The sequence below is a fragment of the Dendrobates tinctorius genome, unplaced genomic scaffold (genome assembly GCF_039654945.1).
Source record: "Dendrobates tinctorius isolate UK_male_01 unplaced genomic scaffold, ASM3965494v1 ptg000015l, whole genome shotgun sequence".
Taxonomy (NCBI): Eukaryota; Metazoa; Chordata; class Amphibia; order Anura; family Dendrobatidae; genus Dendrobates; species Dendrobates tinctorius.
In genome coordinates, this window is record NW_027361683.1 from 5,768,718 (window position 1) to 5,790,422 (window position 21,705).

Below are 21,705 nucleotides of genomic sequence, written 5' to 3' on the forward strand. Positions count from 1 at the left end.
TTCGCATCCGTGATGGGGATGAATGGAAGACGGCATTTAACACCAGGGATGGGCACTATGAATACCTGGTGATGCCCTTTGGGCTCTGTAATGCTCTGGCCATCTTCCAAGGCATTGTGAACGATATCTTCAGGGATATGCTTACCACCTCGGTAGTAGTCTGTCTGGATGATATTCTCATCTACTCGCCAGATATTGACTCCCACCGGAGAGATGTTTGCAAAGCTTTCGACCTCCTGCGGGCAAACTCCCTCTATGCCAAGTTGGAGGTGTGTTTGAGCAGGAGTCCTTGCCTTTCTTGGGCTATATTATCTCCGCCCGGGGTTTGGCCATGGATCCTGCCAAACTACAGGCGATGATGGATTGGCAGGAACCCCATTCTCTCAAAGTGGTGCAGCGCTTTATGGGGTCCATAAATTACTATCGCCAATTCATCCCCCACTTCTTGACTTTGGTAGCACCCTTGGTAGCCCTCACCAAGAAGGGTGCAAATCCCAAGTTGTGGTCGGAACTTGTCTTCAAGGCCTTCTCCTCCATTAAGTCCCATTTCGCTAGCGCTCCCATTCTACATTGCCCCGATGTAGATAAGCCCTTCATTCTGGAAGTGGATGCCTCTTCCGTCGGTGCTGGAGTGGTCCTGTTTCAGAAGGACACGCAAGGTCGGAAGCACCCATGCTTCTTTTTCTCCAAGACCTTTACACCGGCGGAGAGGAATTATTCCATCGGGGACAGGGAGTTGCTAGCGATGAGGTTGGCCATATAGCGTCCGCCATTACCGAGCAGCAGTTAACACCTCTGCAAGGTGGACCCCGGGCTGCTAATGCACCTAAACACCATCTTTATTATTTGGTGCATTCCGCCAGCCTGTAACAGATGATTTGTTATTTTTCTCTTTCTATTATATACAGACATTATACCTTTGTAATTGTTATTTGTTTTAGCATGTCGATGTATGTACATGAGGTGTGGGTGTTTGTGGGACACGTATGTGTATATATATATATATATATATATATATATGTTTAAATTGGTGTATATGTGTTTTTATAGTTACATATATTATTCATGTGTGTTTATTTGTTTACGCATGTTCACGTGCACGTGATTGTATTTCTTTTCTCTATATATACACACATACACACCACTCGGTTTATTCTATAATTGCCCATTTTATTATTAGCATATGATTTATTTTTGCCATAGTTTTCGTGTAGTGTTTTCTTTCTGCAGATGTGCAATCCGGTATTGTTTGCCACACTTCCGGGTTTTTCTGATATATCATGCCCCATTCCTTCTTTGGTGATGTTTTGCGCACACGCTCTGTAGCCGCCATCTTGCCGGTCTTCTTTCATATAGTTCGTAGATGCCACACTTCCGGTTTCGGATACATTATGCCCCATTTCCGTCTTTTGTGATGGTATGCGCATGCATGATATCGGCGCTACCCGGCCTCTTTCCCTTCTCACAGCTGTATATCATTTTTATCTCGTTTGGTGAGAATAAATAGGCATATGTTCTAGTCAGCACACACTTTCTCATCAGGTAGCAGCGTTGTCCCTGTCTTACTGTGGGGAGGTTGAGCTGACGGACAGGTCTGTCTGTAATAAGAGACAGAGAGATAGCGCAGTGTAGGCTGAGATAAAGAGAAAAGGGTGTCATGTGGTAGTTTGACCATTAGGGGGCAGTGGGGAGTATAGGAGAGTGACTGTGTAATTGCCATGGGTCAAGGTATCTGCCATTGGTCAAAGGTTACTGTCAGGTGATAGTGGGCGGAGCTACTGGGACTGGGAGTATAAGAGGTCAGGGAAGGTTCTGGAAGTTCCAGTAAGCCAAGGGAACTCACTAGAGAGGAGGATCTGCTGTGAGGAGGAAAGTGGAAAGAACCTACAGAGAGTAACTGACAGTGGAGACAGTCACGGGGGGTGACAAAAAAAGGACAGTGGCTGCGGACAGAGACAGACTGTCAGTGTCAGGTGCACGGCGTACTCTAAAGGGTGAAACGCTGTGGTGAAAGTGCTTAGGGCAGCCACAGCGGGGAAGAGCCATAGAGGACGCCACGAACGGTGAAACTAAGAAAGAGAAGGTACCTGGGTCTGTGTGTAAAAGTGAATTGTGGACTACTCCTGTGATGAAGTACGGTGGTCGTCCGAAAAACGGACAATGAAATCTGAACTGTTGGTCACAACCCTCGTCTCAGTCTCATGTCTGCCGGCACCATGAAGTGGGTCACCCCCAAGTCCTGTTGGATCAGCACCACCTAATCGCCTCCCTCAGCCCGTCCCTACATTACCACTTATCCCTGGCACAGGTTAGTAATTTTCAGGCACACACCGTTCATGTACATACCAGGATTGTGGAATTAACTGCCTCTCTATTCTTAATCCTTATCTTTATCTTTCTTTTCTTTTTTTCTTTTTAGAACTTTGAAACTTGATCTTATGGCCACACAGGTACTTCTTTTTAATGTCTGTATTTGTCACGATTTTCTTTGATACCTGAAAGCTGCTTTGGGCTGTAGTTTTTTCATGGATTTTATGATTTAGTTTTTTGTCTTTTTGTCTCCACAGCATATGACAATTGATTAATTTTGATGATGGATTTTTACCTTGATTGTTTTGTTACATTTCATTATTTTGCTCTTATTGATTTCTATGTCTCCCAATGTACTTTGATTTTGTCTTTTGTACGATATATAAGTCATTGACTCAATGGTTATCATGTGTTATTTTATTTGTAATGAGACTTTCTAATTTGATATCATTGTTATGTATCATTTAGATAAAACCCTTGATAAAGGCCAGTTCGGCCGAAGCGTTGGGCACTGTATGCTAATAAAATTGCAAATTAAAAAAAAAAAATTAGCCTCAGGTTCTACATTATTATGATAACTATTTACCATTAGGTCTATTGGACCATATTTACTATTTAGTGGTTGCCTCCAACTATTTATGATATCATCCATGGTTGGCATCAATTCCCATTATCTCATATGTACTAAGCACTTTATACTGCCCCATTGATCATATGCATGTGTTTAAGTATATGTTTAAGTATATGTTATTCCTATATTTGGTTTACCTTATATGACAGCTTTAATTAGTGTGGTTAGGTTACACATGGCTATTCCTTTATGGCTAATCTTGCATAGTTGTACATGTATATCTTGTACACCCCCTGATATTTTCCACTAATTAATTATTTTCCCGGCCCCCTACACTGTGACTCTGCTCAAACGTAGCACTGAGGTGTTGCTGCTCTTTCAATCATTATTTTAAATATTTGTATTTATGTATCTGTTTTTGTGAAAATTATTACAATGAAGTTATATATGCATTTTTTATTATATGCTCTATTGTGCATTTCTCTTTCAATTACTATTGTGATTATGGATGAGCTTAGGGTGTATAAAAAGAAAGATAAAATCCTGTGATCCCAATGTATTATTATTGCCCCCTTAAAAATCACTTGTGAGGCCACATTAAGAATATGGGATTCAGTTTTGGTCTCCATATCCACAACTACCCTCCAGATCCTGGTTTAGAAGCTCCTCCATCAGCTTAACTATTTTTCCCCAAGCATAGCTGCACCCTCCCAATCAAGGTGCAGCCCGTCCTTACCATAGAGCCTGTACCCAACAGTGAAGTCGGCCCAGTTCTTCATAAACCCAAACCCTTCCTTCCTGCACCAATTTCTATGCCACTTATTTATCTCACTAAGCTACCGCTGTCTTTCTGATGATACTCGTGGCACCGGCGGTATTTCCAAAAACACCACCTTTGAGGTCCGGGACTGCAGCTTCTCTCCTAGTTCCCTGTAATCATTTTTAAGTACCTTCCACCACCCACTAACTTTGTCATTGGTACCAATGTGTACCATAACTTCTGGGTTTTTCAATCTGCAATATGTTGAACCTGAGCACCCGGCCAAACTGTTTGGCATTCACGGTCTTGGCGGCATATGATATTGTCTGTCCTCCTAATTATAGAGACCCCTACCACCAACATCTGTCTGGTCTTTGCTGCACTCCTATATCCCTTCTTCCTACAGCAATCATTTTCCTAGTTGCTAGGATCAACGTCTGGGCTTGTATTCCTAATATCAGCCAAATAGGTATATTCACTTGGTTTTGCCAGATCTGGACTGAGCACCCTGGCACTTTTCCCCCTTCTCATTCTTGTAACTGTCACCCAGCTATGCACATCTGGGTTCTGATCTTCCCCACCTCCATATCACTGGCCCCAGCCAGCACATGCTCAGGGAGATCTAAACTCCTCTTCAGGTTTGCAATGCTCCTGAGTGTTACAAGATGCACATTTAGATCCATTAACTTAGCTTATAAACGTGCAATATGCTGACATCGAGCACAGATTTATTCACCCTCAAAGGGCTATTCAAGGCATGCATACATCTCACAAGATGCACACCTAATAGTATTGTCCATGCAGTCCATATTAAATGGGGAAACATAATGCAGAGAAAATGATGGAAAGCTAGTAAAGCAAACACCAAACTATGCTCTTGTGTCAAACTATAAGATGTTGCATTTACTGTATTTTTCGGACTATAAGACGCACTGGACCATAAGACGCACCCCAAATTATCAGAAGGAAAATAGGGAAAAAAATAATAAAGTGTCAAATGGTGGTCCGTCTAGAAGTCGAAATTCAGCTTACCAGGGAAGGGATCAGCACAGGTGGAGGAGCGGTTACAGGGGTCACTCGGTGGTCCGGGCTGGTGTGGTGGCCTCCAGGAAATCCCATCCCAAGCTGGTGCGGTGGCTCTGTGCTGGGGCACGGGTGCTGTGCTGGGGCACGGGTGCTGTGATGGGGCAGGGGCTCTGTGCTGGAGCAGGGATGCTGTGCTGGGGCAGAGGTGCTGTGCTGGGGCAGAGGCGCTGTGCTGGGGCTCTGTGCTGGGGCAGGGGGGCTGTGCTGTGGGTCTGTGCTGGGGGGCTGTGCTGTGGGGCTGTGCTGGGGCAGGAGGGCTGAATTCCGGTACAGGGGCAGCTGCTGCGCCGGCATTTCCTCAAAGCCCGGAGGCCATACGTTGCTGCCATGTTGCGGTTGCCTCCAGTAACATGGACACCGGAAAGATGACTGCCAGTCCGGGGGCGGCACATGCTCAGGTTCGGAAGACGAGATCTCAGGTCGAGATCTCATTGCCAAGATTTAAATCTCATCTTTTGAAATCTTGGGACGAGATCTGAACCTGAGCATGCGCCGCCTCCGGACCAGCGGCCATCTTCCCGGCATTCATGTTACAGGAGGCCACCGCATCATGGCAGCAACAGATGCGCGGGGGCTTCTGGGCTTTGAGGAAATGCCAGCAGAGCCCCCCACAGAGCACAGAGAACCGCTGCCCCTGCACAGCCACAGGGAGTGTGAGTATATTGCGACCATAAGACGCACCCCCATTTTCCTCAAAAATTTTTGGGTAAAAAAGTACGTCTTATAGTCCAAAAAATATGGTAACTATGCACTTATCTGCCACCTCTGCAGTTTAATGCAGCCTCTGCTTCGTTCTGCAGCCTCGCTTAGAATCATTTGAATTTGTAGTCCTCCAGATAGCACAGCGCAGGTGAATCTGCTAGAAGCTTCAAAGCTATACGTCTACGAATATGTGAAAATTACAGACTACACACAAATGGCATCAATAAGAAATCCATGTGTCGTCCATGATAACATTGCAATGTACAGGATAAGCTTTATAAATTATTTTTTATATGTGAAAATCACTGATGAAACACTGATGGTATAAACTGCCCAGCACAATGAATAATAATATGATATGTACAAGTACTATGGTGAGATCTACCTATAGGTCAAATTAGCATAATTGCCAGAGAATATGGGAAGCAAGATGTGCCACAGTCCGCGCTGCTGAATCCACAAAATCACCTGGGATGCAAGATGTTGTAACAAAGTACTTCTTTATTCCTTCCTACACGTTTCGGTGCCCTTCCTGGCACCTTCCTCAGGGATGCCTGAGGAAGTTGCCAGGAAGGGCACCGAAACGTGTAGGAAGGAATAAAGAAGTACTTTGTTACAGCATCTTGCATCCCAGGTGATTTTGTGGATTCAGCAGCGCGGACTGTGGCACATCTTGCTTCCCATATTCTCTGGCAGTTTTTCCACTTTGGAGTGGTCGGTGGAGGTCCTGCAGCAGCTGATACTGTGTTATGTCTTCAAGCCAGTTGTGGGTCACACAACTGGAATAGGTGAGTGGAACTGCATCACACCACTCACATCGTAGTGTCACTAGTGATAGGGCACTATTGCGCCTCTTGTTCCCCCACCCTTTTTGTATTAAATTAGCATAATTAACCCAGAGAATCTGAATAATGGTTACACTGAATATACGGATCTGAATAAATCTTTTAACGACGGACTCCCAACATCTACAATTCTTGGAGTTCAAATGTTAGCAGGCAAAAGAGCAGAGAGGTCATTGCAAAAATAAGCTGAGAAAGGAGGTTTGCAGAAATCCCAATTTATGAGTAATTGGTTGCATTGGTTGCTCAGTGTGTCGCCCTTGCCAAGTGAAGCTGACAACAGAAAATATGGGCATGACTGGTCAACTCCGTAGCAGCTGTTATGTCCCTTCTGAGACTATTCTTCTAAACTGCAGCTGTCTTTCTGGCACAAATAAAGTAAAGGATGTTTTTGTAACCAAGGACAAACTGTCAATGCATTTGGGAATATTTTATGCTGGTTGTGTTAACTCCTCACATTGATCCTGTCATTAACGTTCACATAAAGGAAGAATGATAAGATGCGTTCTGTTTCGGCAGCCTTGGATATTGTGTGTTTGTAGAACATGTTTTATTCTCCATGTATAGCATCATTTCACTATAGAGACATTTACTAGGATGAAAGGTCCATCACAGAGCGGCTACAGAAGATGTGCAAGGATACACAGGTTTTCATTATTGGAATATTATTTATCACGCTCCTAATGTTGAGTATTTGTAAAATAATATCCTTACAACTTGTAAAAATGTTCCAATGTTTTATTTTGCTTTATAATCATATAAATGCACATATATTCTAGCAATGAAAATACAAATTACTGTATCAGGCTGATTTTTGTGTTATTTTAATATTAAAGCTTAATGGTCATTTTAATTGTATTTCATAAATCAACAGAACACATTAAACTAAGCAACTTTGTGATATATCTTATTATAGAAATCATCTTTTCCTCTTCCTGGACTGATGAATCATTCTCAAGATTCTCATTTTATGGATATAATTGTCATGATCTGAAGTGTTCTGACAGTTTTAAATTGCACTGGGTGAACTTTTTTTACTTTGGAAAGTTCCAAGGTGTCTTGACTGTCCCCGGTGGTGGTGAGTGGTATTGCACTTTAGGGTTTTTTGCACTTAATTATGGATCAGGTGTGACACCCTATAAAGGTGTGCTCAGGGTGCTCACTCACTGCCTGTGATATTGTGAGAGTGTGTTCACTCTGTTTTTGGAGAGCCTGGAGGAAGGATGGAGCTGGTGAGGAGTCCTGCGCAGCTTAGCCAGGGGGGATGTGTTTCTGCTATGGTGTCTGGACGAAGGGCTGGCATGGCGTGGTGGAGTCGCAGTGATGGTGTCAGCGGGAAGTGTCTGCATGGGCTGGTGGAGTGGCGACTATGGAGAGTGGCACTCACCATGTGGGACTTGGCCGCTGAGCTGGACTCAAGCATGCTTGACTTCGTGGCAGAAGTTGAACACTTCCTTGGGACTCTGGTACTAAGCAGCTGCAACTGGTGTCGGACTCTGCTCCAAGGCTGCACTAAGGTGAAGGATCCTGTTATGGTGATGGATCCAGGTGGAGGAGAAGATGCACTCAGGTGGAGGGCTCTGTTGCTAGGAGCGCACGCAACAGAGCAAAGCTAAGTGGTGTTTCCTCTGTATTGTCTCTTTCCTCATGTGTGTTATTAGTGCAGTGGTGGGATTAGTCTCCGCACCGACCCATTCCCTAGTGAGGGTTTAGGGTCAGGGTGAACAAGGGCGTTAAGGTACGCGTGCGGCGACAGGTGCGGAGCCTGTTTAGGGAATGTAAGGAGTGCAGGGACACTGGCTCAGGGGAGCTTAGGAGGTCTCCATGTCCCCATTCCCTATCGCAGGGCCCACCATTGTTAAAGTTTCCCAGGTTCCCCCTTTATCATTTGATTTATTGTATAACGTGTAATGCCTAAATTCGCCAGGTGGAGGCGGCGTATCCACCTGCACGTTTTATTATTTAAATGCTCCCCACTGGAGGCGGTGTATCCAGGGTCACGTGTGTTATGGGTCCGCCTTGCGGTATCATCTGCGTCCTGACACACGTGACCATGACATTATCACAGGCCATACAGTTTTTTTTTTTTTTCTGGTGAGCTTTGGCCATGTGGAGACCTGTTAGTAATTGCTGCCGGGTCTCACTGAGGTTAGTGGGGAGCGGCATGGTGTGTTAGAGCCGCTGCAGCAGCAGTTATCTGGGGCCTCTGCTCAGTTAACCAGAAAATCAAAAAAAAAATGGCGGCTGCGGTCTGGCTAAAGCCCCCTAGAGTCGCTGCTGGGGAGCGGGACTTGCTCATGCACGTGGGCGTACCCAGGCAGGTGGGAGGAATGGTGCCCCACGGAGCTGCTTGGTGTTCCCCGAGGTCAAGGGGTGCGTTCCAGTGATGAGCAGACTGATGTAGAGTCCGTGGGGTTTACGCCAAATCTTCAAATACCACCATAGAAGCCGCCCCTCCTGGCCATGTGGAGGCGGCCAGTGAGTGTATATTTCCTCCATATGCGTTCCCTCTCCTCCTGGTGTGAGCAGCAGGTGTGCTGCGGGGGAGTAGGGACAAATCTCAACCCTCGCCATTAACCAACCCTGGGAGGTGCAGACCTCATGGTGAAGAGGGTTGGAGGGTGGTGACCCCTTGGTGATTTGCGGGGGTGTGAGTGTGGTGATGCAGGGGGACGCCTCTGCTGTCTAGTTCAGAATGTGTTCACCAATTATGACAAACGAATGTATGCAATAAACGTTCAGGTCCGGACCTGTGTGTGAACGAGCATGTATGTGTGCCACCAAAAAACATCGTGGAAGTGTGTTGTGGAGCCTGATCAGCTCATAACAAACAAACATACACATACATAATCTCGTTCCCCAGGTCGGCGCTCTGGAGATGAGTGGTGCCTCCAAAAGGAACTTTATTGCCAATACCAGCGGTGTGTTTGTCATAAACCTGAAGTGTCAGGTAGTGGTGGGGTGAACTCAGGATCTGGGCGTCCCCGCTGTAGGTGTTTCCCTAATGAGGGGTTGTCTTGAGGGTCCAGAGGCCCCTCATTAAGGAGGGGGTACTGTCATGATCTGAAGTGATCTGACAGTTTTAAATTGCACTGGGTGAACTTTTTTTACTTTGGAAAGTTCCAAGGTGTCTTGACTGTCCCCGGTGGTGGTGAGTGGTATTGCACTTTAGGGTTTTTTGCACTTAATTATGGATCAGGTGTGACACCCTATAAAGGTGTGCTCAGGGTGCTCACTCACTGCCTGTGATATTGTGAGAGTGTGTTCACTCTGTTTTTGGAGAGCCTGGAGGAAGGATGGAGCTGGTGAGGAGTCCTGCGCAGCTTAGCCAGGGGGGATGTGTTTCTGCTATGGTGTCTGGACGAAGGGCTGGCATGGCGTGGTGGAGTCGCAGTGATGGTGTCAGCGGGAAGTGTCTGCATGGGCTGGTGGAGTGGCGACTATGGAGAGTGGCACTCACCATGTGGGACTTGGCCGCTGAGCTGGACTCAAGCATGCTTGACTTCGTGGCAGAAGCTGAACACTTCCTTGGGACTCTGGTACTAAGCAGCTGCAACTGGTGTCGGACTCTGCTCCAAGGCTGCACTAAGGTGAAGGATCCTGTTATGGTGATGGATCCAGGTGGAGGAGAAGATGCACTCAGGTGGAGGGCTCTGTTGCTAGGAGCGCACGCAACAGAGCAAAGCTAAGTGGTGTTTCCCCTTTATTGTCTCTTTCCTCATGTGTGTTATTAGTGCAGTGGTGGGATTAGTCTCCGCACCGACCCATTCCCTAGTGAGGGTTTAGGGTCAGGGTGAACAAGGGCGTTAAGGTACACGTGCGGCGACAGGTGCGGAGCCTGTTTAGGGAATGTAAGGAGTGCAGGGACACTGGCTCAGGGGAGCTTAGGAGGTCTCCATGTCCCCATTCCCTATCGCAGGGCCCACCATTGTTAAAGTTTCCCAGGTTCCCCCTTTATCATTTGATTTATTGTATAACGTGTAATGCCTAAATTCGCCAGGTGGAGGCGGCGTATCCACCTGCACGTTTTATTATTTAAATGCGCCCCACTGGAGGCGGTGTATCCAGGGTCACGTGTGTTATGGGTCCGCCTTGCGGTATCATCTGCGTCCTGACACACGTGACCATGACAATAATCTGTATTCAGAGAAGACAAATTGTTACATTATTGATATAGGATATGGCAACTGCTACTGATAAGGTTCTATGTATATGGGAGGGGGAGGAGCTCTGCCTGTAGCTCCTCCCTTCTCCCCTCTACATAGAATCTTATCAGAACCAACTGCCATCCCCTATCTCAGTAAAGTTACAATCTGTCTTCACTGAACACAGATTTTACCCAAAATTGAAAATTTTGAGAATGAGAAAGAAGATTTCTGTGATGAGATATATTACATAATTTGCCCATTCAACTCTATGGGTCCATGGACAAAACCCGGATAACATAAAAAGTGTATTTTTGTACTACACTTTGGATCACACTGTGATCAAACTCGGACCAAATTTTGATTACAGTCTGATTAAAGTGTGATTAGCATAATCAGATGGATTTTCTTGGAAGTGGAATGAACAGGAGTGTGACCCTAGCCGTGGACACATTCAACCTTCAATACCAGATATATAAGATGAATTGACATTGTACGATTACCGTGAAAGATCACTCCTAGATTTCTCAATAATCATGCAGTGTAAATGAGATACCAATCACTATATGAATGTGTGAAACCCTCATACCTCTGGTGAAACAATTTATGCTGCTGAGAAAAATCACAACCTATAAGGAATAAACGATCTATGACTAATTGTTCTGTTCGCATCTGAAGTGAAGGATGCCTGTCTAAAGAGTTTATTACACGACCACATGTTGCCGCAGGTCAGCTGGTTTAAATCCTCCATAGATGTGTCCATCCTTATATTTCCTCAAGGCTCGGGATATCACAATATAAGAAGACTATCTTTAAAAGAAAATTGTGGTAGTCTGGCATTGTTTTTTTCAATATGTTTCTGTGTGAAAATATATTCTATTTCTATAGTGAGTCCTTCTTGGAAAGGTAACAGTGAGTTCCTGTGTAGTCCAACTTGAGCAATTACTTGGTACCATATTTGTGGTTGATATCTGGTGAAATAATGGGAATTCATTTTGCCACAATATTTAATTCCTGCTTATATGTTTTACCCAATGGAAAAATGAGTTGCCTTTCCATTTCCCAGTGTTAAGGGTGACTTATGGAATCACAGGTCCTAGCAAGAGGAACACCCACTGGAGTTTGACACTTTTCGGGCATCCCGTTCCAGGCTTTATATCCAAATAGAAGTAGCATTTATAGACATATTTATAGACGAGTAGTTCTCTGGCATGTATTTGCTTCTTCTAAATGGTTGGTGTATATGAGATCCTGATGATTTGCGAGCAGGACTTATATGCTCTCTGTGATGTAGAGATTTGGATTCAAAATCTATTTCAGCAGAATGATCCTTTATATTTTGTCTTCTATTTGTAAAAATGAAACATTCAGGCCAAAACCAGAAAGTACTCTGTCTTCCAAAAAAACATCCCCTCATTATTTTCTTAATTTAACTTTAGAATATCTTATTCCGGAGACTTCCATCATCTGCTTTTTGATTTCGACAACTATCATTTTTCTATTGTACAAACCATGCACGGTATGAATAGAGCGAGCAGTACAAATAATTTTTATTGGCAGCGTGTGGTGTGGAAAGAGATATGCTTCTATGAATACATTTTAAAAGGCTGATTATGAATTGGCTACTCTATCCTGGTATTATGGGAAATTGCACCTGTGAGACGTGAATGTGCATTTCAATAAAATCATTAATTATGCGCAAATGTGTCCTAACTGTACCTATTTATTAGCTACCTAAAAACAATTGCGAAAACACAACTGAGATTTCCAAATGTCGTGTTCATTTTTATCTGTCTAAATTCAGCTCACCCTGCAAAATTTGCCTTGGTGATACAGAATTTTAATTACATTTGGGATTATGTAAATTAGCCAGGGAAAACAGGACCTCTGCCAGTACTTTCCACCCACCTAAGAGAGAGAGTTGGTTCGGTATGTAGTGCTTAAGTTGCAGCATAGTGTTTTATCATATTATATCATATGTATCTATTATCACATTTTTATATTCTTCCTTCTCAATTAAACTTTGTTAAGTTTTAAAAGTGTGGCCAGTCAAGTTCAATCAGCAAGATTATAGCTTAACCATCTGCCAAAATAAAGTCTTCGAGTAGATAGTTTTCTGTTTACATGTGACATAGCCCTGAAATGTTGAAACATTAAGTTTTAATGGGTCATACATTAGGCAAATTAAAAACAAATTTCCAGTGTATATTTCAAATTACTGATCCTTATGGGAAAAATCATAGAGAAAAAAAATCGAAATATTGTTTTATGTGCTAAATTCACACTGCAATTTGGGAAAACTAAATCAAAAAGCTTTGTTGAAGAACCTTTCTGGCTAAGCTACTGAAGTAAGCAGTTGGTCATCGACATTCTCGGACACAGCTCTGATCCCACACCAAAACAGGAAATTCTGTCCTGTATAAAGTATAGGTTCATATGTTGAGTTACCAAATCTCTTTGGGAACTAGGACACCTGGGATAAGCATATTTTCTTATATGCTTTATAATCATGTTATGAATGCATATAAAAGTAATTTGTAAGTTGGCAATTCCTTTAAAGTTAATTTCCTACATTTTAATTGGCATTATGCAGATGGAATTTAGTACAACTTCCAATTTAAACTAAGTATTAATTATAAGTAGAGTTGAGCGAAACAGGTCAGCCAGATTCATAAGTCGCCGACTTATGGCAAAGTCGGGTTTCGTCAACCGAAACCCGACCACAGCATGAAGTCGGCCATGCGGTCGGCAAAACGAGCACCAAAGTCGGTTTTCCCAGAATGCTTGCACGTGACTTTTTTCAGCCACTGAGCAAGGACGTACACTGTGGGCAATGAGATGACATGTGCAGCGTCCGGGGAGAGAGAGAGATTTTGCACACTTTAAAAAAGTGGTCCGGCATGTACTGTAGGTGTGTTTACTGTCCTCCACTCACTGCCGACTTTGCTTCCCCATTGACTTGCATTGGGTTTCGTGTTTCAGTCGGACCTTCGACTTTTCCCGATAGCCTGTAGACTGTGAGACCTCGTGGACAGGGTCCCCTCTCCTTATGCACTTGTGTGTCCCTTGTCTTATACATGTTTATTATACTTGTCAATTTTTCCCCTTTTCACATGTAAAGCACCATGGAAATAAATGGCGCTATATAAATGCATAATAATAATAATAATAATAATAGTCGGCCGATTTCGTTCAACTCGACTTTTGAGAAAGTCGGGTTTCATGAAACCCGACTCGACCCTAAAAAAGGCAAAGTCGCTCATCTCTAATTATAAGCAGATAACATATGAAATATTTCCTTTATTCAACATTAGTGCCAAATCTAGGGGTGTATTATTATTATTTTTTTTTTATTTATTTATATAGCACCATTGAATCCATGATGCTGTACATGACAAAGGATTACATGCAAATTACAGATATCACTTACAGTAAACAAACTAACAATGACAGACTGATACAGAGGGGGGAGGACCCTGCCCTTCTTGGCTTACATTCTACAGGATGGTGGGGAAGGAGACAGTAGGTTGGGGGGTTACAGCAGCTCCGGTGATCGTGAGGCTACCGCTCCGGTAGTGGTGAGGAGACTTGGAGGTGGTTAGGTGAGGAGCGAAAAAGTGTGGGGGAGAGAAGGAGGTCTTGAGAGGACCGGAGATTACGTGAAGGAAGATATCGGGAGATTAGTTCAGAGATATATGGAGGAGACAGGTTATGGGTGGCTTTGTAGGTCAGTATAAGTAATTTGAACTGGATACGCTGAGGGAATGGGAGCCAGTGAAGAGATATGCAGAGGGGAGAATTGGTGGAGTAGCGAGGAGATAGATGAATAAGTCGGGCAGCAGATTTAAGGATGGACTGGAGAGGTGCAATGGCGTTAGCAGGGAGGCCACAGAAAAGTATGTTGCAGTAGTTGAGGCAGGAAATGATGAGAGCATGCACAAGAATTTTAGTAGATTGAGCGTTGAGGAAAGGATGGATTCTGGAACTATTTTTGAGCTGGAGATGACAGGAGATAGAAAGAGCTTGGATGTGTGGTTTGAAGCATAGGGCAGAGTCAAGGGTTACTCCTCGGCAGCGGACTTTTGGTATGGGGGAAAGCATGATGTTGTTAATTGTGATAGATAGATCAGGTAAGGGAGATCTGTGAGATGGAGGAAAGATGATGAATTCATATTTTTCCACATTGAGTTTGAGTAAGTGAGAGGAGAAGAAGAAGGATATGGCTGATAGACACTCCAGGACTCTGGACAGCAGAGAGGTGATGTCTGTGCCAGAGAGGTAAATATGAGTGTCATCAGCATAAAAGTGGTACTGGAATCCATGGGACTTTATGAGTTGCCCCAGGTCATGTGTATAGATTGAGAAGAGTAGGGGTCATAGAAAAGAGCCTTGGAGGACTCCAACAAAGAGACAGCAGCAAGCATGCTGGAGGAGTTGGTTTTCTCCTGTCAGATAACTGCTCCTTCACCCCAATCCCACTACCACCCTCTGTTACCCTCTCTTCCTTTGAGGTGCACTCTGTGTGCATCTACTCACCCTCCAACCTCCAACTTGCTGTCATTTACCACCCCCCAGGGCCAGCCACCACCTTCTTTGACCACTTCACCTGGCTATTTCATTTGCTTTCCACTGACATCCCCATTATCATCTTGGGCAACTTCAACATCCCCATTGACACTTCCCTCTCAGCTGTCGCTAAACTTCTATCCTTTACTTCCTCCTTCGGCCTCACTCAATGGTCTTCTGCAGGCACTCACAAAGATGGACACACACTGGACCTCATCTTCACCCACCTCTGTTCCCTGTCTAGCCTCTCTAACTCACCTCTTCCTCTTTCTGACCACAACCTGCATTCTCTTCCCTCTCCTCTCCAGGTCCACAATCCCCACCCACAAACTAGCACACCCTTGCAGAAATCTTAAACACCTCGATCTATACTCACTGTCTGAATCCCTCCTCCCTCTTACAGACATAAGCTCCCTAAATAATGCAGATGCTGCTGCTGCTCTATATAACACCACAATAGCTATAGCTTTGGAATCAGTTGCCTCTCTCACACATACCAAAGCTCGCAAAATCAACAGACAGCCCTGGCACACATGCCTGACCAAAGAACTGAGGCGAGCTTTAAGGGCTGCTGAGCGAAGATGGAAAAGATGCCGCTTCAATGAGGATTTCATCGCATTCAAACAGTCCCTCACTACTTTCAAGGCCGCACTCACTGCAGCAAAACAAACCTACTTCTCATCTCTCATATACTCCCTGTCTCACAACCCTAAACAGTTATTCAACACCTTCAATTCTCTCCTCCATCCCCAGCACCTCCTCCCTCCCCACTCATCTCCGCTGAAGAATTTGCCTCATTTTTCAAGCAGAAGATTGATAACATCAGAGACAGTTTTGGTCAACAACCCCCAGAGCCCTTCCTCCTTACTGCCCAGCCCTCCTCCAAAACCAACTTCTCCACCATTACAGCAGATCGACTCTCCAATCTACTCTCAAGATCATATCTCACCACCTGTGCATTTGACCCAATCCCATCCCAAACCTCACCACAGTCTCCATCCCAACCCTAACCCATCTTTTTAACCTATCACTAACAACTGGTGCTTTCCCCTCAATCTTTAAACATGCCTTAATCACACCTATCCTCAAAAAGCACTCTCTTGACCCATCCACTGTATCTAGCTATCGCCCTATATCACTTCTCCCCTATGCCTCAAAACTACTGGAACAAAACGTCCATCTTGAACTGTCCTCCCATCTCTCTTCTTGCTCCCTCTTTGTCCACTTACAATCTGGCTTCCAGCCACACCACTCCACTGAAACTGCCCTAACTAAGGTCACCAATGACCTATTATTAGTCAAGGCCAAGCGACACTAGTCTGTCCTCCTCATCCTGGACCTGTCCTCTACCTTTGACACAGTGGACCATTCCGTATTACTACAGACACTCTCATCTCTTGGTATCACAGATTTGGCCCTATCTTGGATCACATCATACCTAACAGACTGGACATTCAGTGTCTGCCACTCGCACACCACCTCCTCACTGTCCCCCTATCTGTCAGAGTCCCGCAAGGTTCTGTCCTAGGGCCCCTGCTTTTCTCCATTTACACCTTTGGCCTCGGACAGCTCATAGAATCTCACGGCTTACAGTATCACCTCTGTGCTGTTGAAACAGAGATCTACATCTATGGACCAGATATCACCTCCCTACTAACCAGAATCCCTCAATGCCTGTTTGTTATTTCATCCTTCTCCACTAGATTTCTAAAACTTAATATGGACAAAACAGAATTAATCTTCTTTCCCCATCTCACACAACCCCCCCAATGGACTTATCTAGTACAATAAATGGCTGCCCACTCTCTCCAGTCCCACAAGCTCGCTGCTTCAGGGTTATCCTTGACACTGATCTCTCTTTCAAACCACATATCCAAGCCCTTTTCACTTCCTGCTAACTTCAATTCAAAAATATTTCACGGATCCGTACATTCCTCAACCAAGAATCTGCAAAAACCCTAGTCCATGCCCTTATCATCTCCCACCTTGACTACTGCAAACTCCTGCTCTGTGACCTACCCTCTATCACTCTCACACCCATCCAATCTATTCTAAACTCTGCTGCCTGACTAATCCACCTGTCCCCCCTCTATTCCCCGGCCTCTCCCCTCTGTCAATCCCCGCACTGGCTCCCCATTACTCAAAGACTCCAGTTCAAAACTCTAAGCATGACATACAAAGCCATCCACAACCTGAGTCCTCCATACATCTGTGACCTCGTCTCCTGGTACTGCACGCAAACTCCGATCATCACAAGATCTCCTTCTCTACTCCCCTCTTATCTCCTCTTCCCAAAATCGCATACAAGATTTCTCCCGCTCATCCCCCCTACTCTGGAACTCTCTACCACAGCATATCAGACTCTCGCCTACCATGGAAACCTTAAAAAACCTGTGCATATTCTACCTCTTCCGACAAGCCTACAACCTGCAGTAACCACCGATCCACCAAATCGCTGCATGACCAGCTCTACCCTCGCCTACTATGCCCTCACCCATCCCTTGTAGATTGTGAGCCCTCGTGGGCAACATCCTCTCTCATCCTGTACTAGTCTTGTGAAGAAAAGGGAGACACAAGCACAAAATAGAGTCTTATCCCACATATATAATAAGCAGCTTAGCAAAAAAATTGCTCACCTGGTATTAGGTGTTGAAAGCATGTATACTGTAGGTAAGGACAGCAGCAGATCCACAAGTCGGTCACCAACTATATCCACCATAATCCTGTACCAGTCGTGACTTGTATTGTTTAAGATTACTGTACTTGTATTTATTATGTATACCCCCCTCACATGTAAAGCACTATGGAATAAATCGCACAATAATAATAAATAATAATAATAACAATAATGAGGAGGTAGTGTGGGAGTGAGAGATGCTGAATGAATGGTTGGAAAGGTATGAGGTCTTTAATGCCAAAAGAGGAGAGGATCTGTATTAGGAGGCAGTGGTCAACTGTGTTGAAAGCAGAGGACAGGTCAAGAAGGAGGCGTATAGAGTATTGTCCATTAGCTTTGGCTGTAAGTAGGTCATTAGTAATTTGAGTGATCATCAGATTACATAACATTTATCTTAGTCTAAAAAGAAATTAATGCCTTCTTTTGGAAAAATACACTACTCAAAAGTTGAAAATCATTACTGATTTAATTTGTGGGCTGGGCTGTGGACAAAGGTCTCAGTACAAGTCATCAGGACCACATTTCACCCTCAAAGTGTGTATTTCTGACAGTTTGTTCAGAAACATGCACACCATGAGCCTGTTGATGATAATTTTGCAAAGCTTTGGCAGTGCTCCTCCTGTTCCACCTGTCACAAAAGAGCAGAAACCAGTCCTGCATTTCTATGGCATTTTACAGTTTCCCTCATCAGACAGCCTATGTCCTGGTATGCACCATGCTTTTGAGACTCCAAACTTTCTTCACTCAGCACTAGAGAAGAATACTTCAGGAAGAATAAAGAGAAAGTATTTTTCTGAGGCCAAAACATGCAAAACCATTCCCCTTTTTGAGGGTTGTCTTGCTTTTGCCTTTTACACCTACTGTCAATTTTATTTAAAATTGAAATTGATACCTAATCACTTATGTTTCCTACCTGAACATATTGATATCACTGAAATTTATAAGATTTGGAGATAGACTGTGATGCATAATTTATTTTTTATAGGTTTAATTTTTTTTCTGTAACTAGATACAAATAAAATTAATTTTTACTTAAAACTATCTCAAAAAAGTATTTTCAATAATTTGAAATTGAGTTTTCACTAGTGTAAATGCAAAACTGATTAACTAGTCCTTTATTCGTATGTCTAATTTGTATTGTCTAATCTGTACATAGCGAATAAGGTACTAGAAGTTAATTCTTTATGTGTGCATGTTCTATTTCAAGGTTTTAGAAATAAGAAGGTGAAACCTATTCACACAGATATAGACAGAAAAGGGCTGAGTATAATTAAGTTCTACCAAAGTCTACCTTCCACGGGAGGACCGCATCTAAGTCCACATCAGCATTTTACAGTTGGGAATTTCTGCATGGAGGTTTGCACTTTTCTGACCTAGTCCTCTTCAGGGAGTCCTGAATATGGCAGCAGTGTCCCAGTAGCTCCTATTAATTGGAACATATCAAAACCCTTTCTGTCTTGACACTTTAGTTCTCCACAATGGAGACACTGCATGGTGAACTCCCAAAGGGCATGATATTTTTCCTGGCTGCTCTTTGTTATTTAATGATATTTTGCTCATGCTGGGACAGCATATGTGCATTTTTATCCAATTTTCAAGAACAGGTTAGAATGAGCAATAGTAAGACACCTGCCAGTACATAATAATGCTGTAAGTTTTGTTAAGAAAAAAAAATGTTAAGCTTCAACTAGAAAAAGGAGATACGAGAGTGACAAAGAAGGCACTCAACTTTTAGTACAAATCTAAAACATGAGAGCTCTGGGAAGCAAGGTAGAACACTACTTTGTAAGAAACTTTGCTGGCAGTGGTAAGCAAGGCAGAAGACTGCTTGGCAAAAAACTTTCTTGGCAGTGGTGTATGGTGATCACCCTTAGGGCTCATACTTAGATGCGAGAAACTCGGACAAGTCTCACACGTCAATACCAGGGCACTGCAGCCGGCACTCAGATCGGAGCGTTCAGCTGCATAGAAATACATGCAGCTGAATGCTCCGATCTGAGTGTCGGCGGCAGTGCCGGGTATTGACGTGCGAGACTCGTCTGAGTTTCTCGCATGTGAGTATGAGCCCTTAGGCTTGATGTTTCATTTACACAAAATTCTATTGTAACATATCACCAAGCTTATAATGTCACAATTTGTATATTTTAAATACATTAGACAGGAGAAGAGAATAGCTAATATCATGCAGTTGCAACCTGCCCTCAAAATATTTCGGTACCTAATCTGAGACTTGAAGATTTTTGGATCAGCCTTGTCTCTTGCTAATTCTTCTACCTTCATAAAAACATCCACAATAACCAGAAGAGAGTATTACCTCTCAATCACATCCAGTTGCAACACCAATGCATCTGCTTTTCTATCAGCTACAGCGCTTGCAAGCAGATTCTGTGTGGTTTGATATTCCTCTTAATAGTGTTATTAACCTGCCCATTGCCTGCACTTAGCTGAATGCTACAAGGAGGAAATTTACTTTATTCTACCCATCAGTGTCCCGGTTTCAGTGGGTTCAGTCACTGCCGAGAATAAAGAGTGGCAGCTGTAACCACGCCCCTGGCCCTGACTGACAGTTAACTCCAATGCAGAGCCAGTGGTGGTCAAGGCTGGGGCGCGGTTACAGCTGACACTCTTTATACTCGGCGGTGACTGAACTAGCCTCGGCGTTGCCCCCCATGATAGAAACCTGAACACTGCTGGGGAAATAAAGTTCATTTTCTCCTCTCAGTGTTCGGCTATGTGTAGGCATCAGGCATGCTATTAGTGCTGTTAGCCTGCAGGAGGCCATCCCTTTAGTAATGGTCTTTACTCTCCTTTCATTCACCAATTTGGAATACCTCTATCAAGTTGCCTGATAAACAAATGTTATTTTAACGATAGGAAATTCTGTCATGTGTTCTCCAAAAAAACAAAAATCACAGACAGCCAACATTTTTTACAGACACATTGAAAAACCATTATAAATAAGTTTTTAAGTGATATGTCTACAACTCATAACTCTAATATGAAGACATTAACAGCATTCATTGTGAGACATAAAATGCTGATAATTACAGTCATAATAATCTGTAAAGGTTTCTCCAGCTTTCAAAAAATGAAGGGCACATTATTTTTTTTCTCCTACAGAGGAAAAAAGTGACCACAAATTTTTGGGTGAGAGCCCAGAGTGACTAGAGAATATGTTATGGTCTAACTGAGTGAATGGTAAAAGACGATAGCATAAAGTATTAAAATTATTTGTTAGGAATGCCATATTCACCTGATTGTATTCAAAGAACATTGAATAAGTGTAACTCTTTAATCTGGGTTTTCACATACTGATTTTTACAATGGTCGTGCTCCATCCCCCTGGTATGTTAAGACTCTGTGTTGCATGAAGTCATAAAAAGATAGGCATAGAGGTATATGAAGAACTACTATATTCTGCTAAAATCAAAAGGACTCGCTCCGTTTTGCAGGCCACCAAAAAGTTTCCTACATACGGGTCTGCTGTGTACATAAGGCCCAAAAAATTACAGTATATATGTAAACAAACAGAATGAGCACGGTGGCTCAGTCATTAGCGCTACAGACTTGCAGCACTGGGTCCTGGATACCACCAAGGACAACATCTGCAAGGAGTTTGTATGTTCTCCCCGTGTTGTGTGGGTTTCCTCCAGGTTCTCCAGTTTTCTGCCACACTCCAAAGACACAATGAGAGGGAATCTAGATTGTTAACCCCAATGGTGACAGTGCCAGTAATGTCTGTAAAGCGCTGTGGAATTGATGGGGCTATATAAGTGAGTAAAATAAATAAATAAAATCACTCAGTGACCAGGGTTGTCTACCGTCCATAACTTACTGGACAGTACGCAAAAATCGGGAACACTTTTTTGTCCAATACGTAAAGAAAATTTGATAAGTCTTTTAAACTAGAAAGACTTTTACAGATTTTTATGTCTGTATTTATCAGCCTTTCATAGTTCTCATTGAATACAGATAATGTCTTCATATAGGATTTATGGTCTGTAGACATGTGTCATTTATAATCTCAATGACTTACTATCGTCATC